This window comes from Cyprinus carpio, unplaced genomic scaffold (assembly GCF_018340385.1).
Source record: "Cyprinus carpio isolate SPL01 unplaced genomic scaffold, ASM1834038v1 S000006747, whole genome shotgun sequence".
In the NCBI taxonomy this organism is placed as follows: domain Eukaryota; kingdom Metazoa; phylum Chordata; class Actinopteri; order Cypriniformes; family Cyprinidae; genus Cyprinus; species Cyprinus carpio.
Genome location: NW_024879346.1, coordinates 376572 through 382668, shown reverse-complemented (window position 1 = coordinate 382668; position 6097 = coordinate 376572).

Below are 6097 nucleotides of genomic sequence, written 5' to 3'. Positions count from 1 at the left end.
TTCGAGGTATAAAATTTCCTTGTCTCACGGTGCTAGTTGGATTGCAAGCCATTAGTTTAACTCGCATAGATTAATAATAGTCCAAGGCACTCGAATCTTTATTCGAAGTGTATAGCAAGCCTTTATTACATCACATGCTATAAGTTTGAAAACAGGTGACAATTGCACACACCTGCGCTGCGCGGGCTGTTCTTCGTCCCCCAAGGTTCTGCGGTGGGGGTGTGTACTGCTGTCTTATTCCCAGGTTTAATTTTTGACTTAAAGTTTTAATAGGTCTGTATTGGTGTTTGAACTTATGCTTTACATTCTGTAAAATAGTATGTAAACATGCAAATTGCCATGTAATTTTGAAAGATGCAGCGTCATACTGAATGCATTTTGCGTCCAAAGCAGGTCGACATAGCATGGTCCACAGTTTTGAACCCATATCACCCTGCTGTTGTGCTCGCTGTTTGTAACAGTTTTGTGACTTTGTGATTGCTACAATACTATAATAAATAGGTTTGTCTACATTTAGGACGTGAGTTTATTTCAAAAAAAAAACTAATTTTTGAAATGATAACTTATAACCTTGTTTGTTACTTCTTTTATGGGTCCCTCGCGAACCCTCCAACGACTTACACAGCTGAACTCGGTCTTTGCTTTAGGCCTATTCATAATTGTCTTCAGTCCTCTACGATGCACATCTTTCCAGTATGGAGGTAGTGGAGGAGCATCTCTTTGCTAAAACTGCTGGACAGACAGAGTAGAAAATTAGTAAATCTGGTAGAAACAACATCAGCCAGACGTCTCTGCTTTTTTCAAACACCTAGCTTTTACTAGGAAAGAAACACCACACACACACACACGCACACACACACACACACAACACTGAGAGCAACCTTTCCTCAGATGTGAGCACTGACATAGAGGTACGGAGCCCAATCATAGACAATCATATATGGTCACAATAGCCCCACTAAACGGTCTTTTGCACTTGTCTTGGATAACGTTTGTATTATCCAATGGAAAATGTAAGTAAAGTTTTTTAACAGAGCTTGATTTTAACATTTTGTACATTTTAATATTGGCCCTCTAAGCTTAGTGCAGTTTTAATTGGGGTGCTCCAATTAGTCCCTACATGTACCGAACGTTTGAAAAAAAGACAGTCGCAAATGGTTTAACTCAACTCAATCGCTGCCACAATAGAATTTTGCAAACTTTTGTAACACAAATTTTACAACAAATCAAAGAATATCTTATTACTTAATTGCTTTACACAGGCAAAAGTTTTTCCCCCGTAAATCTGAAAGGAGCTGCGCTTTCAGTTACAAACACAGAGATGCTGCTCTCGCTATTTTAAACATGCACAGTCAAAATCCGTCGAATCACAGCTCAGGCTATTGTTAGTTATCTGATGGGTAGCGGATTTTGATTTATATCAGGAGTTTTTTTGTGCAGATTAACATCTTGGAATGGAGAGCTGGTTACTCGTAAGGGGTCGTGTTTTCAGTCATTATTTTCTATTCCAGCTCGTTGTCTGACAACTAGGAACAGTCCAATATCGGTCCAATGAAAACAGTTGGGGAGATTTAGCTGCATCAAAATAATTACAGTATGTGGGCACAGAAGAGGCTAAACAACTGTAATAAAAAACACATACTACATGTCCGTTGTGCATGTTCAGAAAGTGATCTGCCCAGGGGGGGGGGGGGGGGGGGGGGGGGGGGGGGGGGGGGGGGGGGGGGGGGGGGGTGGGGGGGGGGGGGGGGGGGGGGGGGGGGGTGCCCTGGGGGGCTGCTTGCGAAAATCCAAACAGGTTTGTGGAAGTAAATTGGCTCAGTTGGCAAAGAAGAGAAGTAATAAGGACCCTTAGTAAAATCTATGTTTGTTGTTTTTTTTTTCTATTTTTTCATGTGTCTAGAGACATGAACAATTCCTTTGAAAAACATCTATGACCTATGAAACAGGCCTTACTCTTCATGTTCTGTTAACTATTTTTTCATTATAAGAAACCAATGCATAACCCATCCATATTTGTCCATGCCCATGTTGATTAGATTAAAACTGGATGCCCGTTTTTCACAAATGAAGCTTAATTTAAGCCAGCACTAGGCCTTAGTTAAATTACGATATTTAGCAACGTTTTAACAAAATGCCTTACACAAAAAAGTTTACAGGTGGCATCTTTTTGACACAGAACATGTCTTTTTTTTTTTTAAGAAAAAATATGTTAGAGCCATGAATCTTTTTTCAGTTTGAGGAAGCTCAAAACATGCATTTTATAGTCAGGGAGACTAGCTTAAAGCCCCGTTGTCCCCCTTTGAAACCATTGGGAAAAATATCCCCAATTTAAGGTACATTTTAGAACAGATAAAAAATTGATGTGCGATTAAGTTGTTGATTTATTCAACAAGATAACTCATGACGATCAATGCAATTAATCATGATTTATATATTTTTATTGATTGCACGAAACACCTAAGTTTAAAATGACTAACATACAAATGTAGGCTTACACTAGTAACTCATCGTGGATTTTCCTCATTCAATATAGGCTATCCCCATTTGTTTTCACACTTTTCTCTTCTCACATTAATATCCCATAGTTTTTATCATGATGAAGCTCTGAAGGGACTGATTCAGAAACTCTTTCAGAAAAGTTTTGGATCACATTGGCAAATTTTACCTGATAAAGTATCATTTATGAGCTGAGCTGTTTTATTTACAGAGCCCCCCTACCGGGGAGCACCACGATATTTCCGATGTTCCAAAAATGAATTCAATGTCCATTTTTCAATAATCCCCCTCGGCAGTTTTTTTCAGACCAATGCCCAGAAAATTCAACCACATAAAAATCGTTTTTAAAAATTATAAATGATTTAAACTTCTACTTGCTCATCCCTTTTCTTGTAACAAAAAAATGGTTTAAGAGTTTTCATGTTGGGTGAAGGGTGTTTATCCCCATTTTATAATTTATTTTTTGTATTTTGTTAAAACTTGTATCTCAATGGTAAATCATTGCCTATTTTGTGGTCTACAACATGAAATAATAAAAGTGTCTGCTAAATGAATAAATGTAAATGTAAATAAGAACTCAACTATAACATGTACATAACAAAATTTGTAAAACGCGCGTTGGAGCACAACAGATGTGGCATCACACATTGTGGCAGCAGCCCACACATCACGTACAAAAAACGTAACCTCAAGGCTGATCTATGTAAATGTGTGCAAATGTATAGCTGAGGCAATATCGGCCCCGCTAGTGTAAATCCATTAAAGGAACATGAGATACCAGTGAGAAAGAGGAGGAGGACGGAGAGTTTTGAGAAGCTGCTCTCATTTAAATCCATTAAGTGGAGCAGCAGCTCCAGAGTCAGTCTATCCATTTTATGAGAGACGCGCTAAGGGTACAAAATATATATATATATATATATATCGTTTCCAATCCACACCATCACACACATCATGAATACAAAATTGCAATGCCGATCATCAGATATGTATTCCACATGTCATAAATCTTTAAAACACAGATTGAAAACAGAAAACATCTTTTCTCACTGGGCCACAAGAGAAAACAATGTTCCCTCATTGCTCAGGTGTACGGCTCCTCAGCCTTAACATTCAGAACCGATGCTGCGAGCAGCAACATCTGCCCATGTAGTGCTGGGTGAAGAAGATGAACCACCATTGAAAAGAGGAGAAAGACTGATAGTTTTTAGAAGCTGCTGTCTCTTAAATCAGAGCAGGTCACGGTTACACCCTGAGAGTAAGATTACGCTGAATGTAAACTCAAATAACTATTTGACAATGTATAACTGTTTTTCTGTTTACTAGAGCTCTGGTACATCAAACAACACTATTTTTTCAAACCCACCCCATTTTTTTTTTTTTTTTTTAGCTGCAGATTATGAGTCATCTATTAAGATGAACTTATTTAATTAGGGGGATTTTCTTCTGTTGTCTAGGATGGAGAGTGTCATTAATTACCATCCATGTACAAATCGACATCATTCACACATTACATACAAAATTACTAAAAATTCTATAAGTTTGAAATGATAAGATTTATATGTTAGGACATAAATTTTTAAACGGATGATAAACATGTTTTTGAGAAGATACAGTTTTTAGACTAGCATGGAGCAACTGAAGAACTACATCATATATGAGTATGCAATATTTAATAACTCATTTGATTAAACAGGCTTTTTATATGCAATATATACTGTGTATAATTCCCCCTTTTAGACCAAATTTCTCCACCACATCAAATGTCCTGGATCCCCTCTTATAGGGGATCATGGTCTTCAGGAACCTCTTTCCAGTGGTCTTAAAGTCCTTCCCCCAGCAGATCAACAGGTTTCAAACACCTGTCCAGTCAGATCCAGCATCAGCTCATCAGCAGCATAGTGGACTCTACGACTAGAGCGGGTTTAGTTTACTCTGCCATAGACCCCAAACATCACACACACTGCTGGTCGCAATGCCTGACAATTCATGCCAACTACAATTATTAATCTTTTATACAGACAACATTCAGAGCTTTGTATGAAATTGGTCAGAACACCTGTCTGTTGTAACATGGAATTGTAATGGTTATGTTTTGTTTTGTTGTACAGGTGGCAGTGAAAATATGCCGGAAAGCATAAAAACAAGTAAATACCATCACCATATTGTAAGTATGTCCTGCAAACAGCCTGCATCTGGCCCATTACAGGTCCACTTAAGGCTAGCTTAAGGGCCCCCAGCAGGCTGCCAGCACAGTGCCTCTGAGATTTTGCTCATTGGCAAAACGTTGGCCCCTTAGTGCTGGCCCTGCAATGGGCAACCCTCACTTAGGGCCACACTATTAATCTACAACAGTGGTTGCCCAACTCTGGTGCCTTATCCAAAACACACATGAACCAACTAATTGTAGGATCTGAAGGCAACCTTGACATAATTACAGAACATGGTTTGTTTTAATGCAGGTGTTGGCCACTGAACTCTGCACGAAAGTAGATCTCCAAGAACAGATGCAACCCCTGATCTATAACAATACATTCTGTTATCATTTTTATCATAACTACATGCAACTTACGCATAACTTCAGTCTTTTGGGAAATCAATTACAGCATTTGAGATGGATGCAGTTACCACCTAACTAGGTGTCTATATTGTCACAAAATGTGCAGTATCAATGGGATTTGAAATCAATGGGATTTATTAAATACAACAAATATAAAACATTACAAATTCAGGTTAAATACAGCAAACATATAGCAAAATCTGTAAATACACAAAAGGTAACAAAAACAAACAAAACAATGAATTAACGTAAGATGTGTAGGATTTTCGTCATGTGAAAGTTGATGTGTGGACGAAGTCTTAATCTGTATACAATCAATGTCCAAACACTGACCAGAGCTGAAGTTTGGCTGATACCAAATTATAATCCCAACCTCTTGTCGATGAAAACAGGAGCACAGCTCTCAAACACCAGACTCCGCCTAACCAGCGAACAATCAAAAAATAGTCCAGACTATGGTCCTCATGTTCGAAAAGAATGTTACAATCCAGATTCAACTGGACCATGATGTGGTAACCTCATCCCACTTAAAGGGTCCTTCTAAAATGCATACAAATACATGGTCTTAAACTCTTAGGCATCAATCCAAACATAGGCCATACATACATTCAGCACCATCTCTGCAAAAAAAACATCAGCAATGTGCACATATTAAATATAAAAAAGACGAAACTCCTTTAGACTGGGTCTTGAACTATTACACATTTCCCAACCAGGACACAGCACAATGGTTTTTCAGCAGGTGGAGCCACTGCGCTGTGATACTGCTGCTTGGTTAGTACACTCTCATCTTGCACTTTTACTTCACTGTTTCTGCCGTTCATCAGTAACATACCCATTTAAAAGGAAACACACATGAATTTTAAACATTACTTTCTGAAAATTGTTTCAGTGACATTGCATTGAGTAACAACAACTATGGATAATACAAGGCTCTAACGCGCTCCCGACTCTTTGGAAACAAGTTTGCAGTTTTGAGATGAAAGAGCCACAGAACAAGAAATTCACACTTGTGAGTTGTGAGATCGATGACAATGTAGC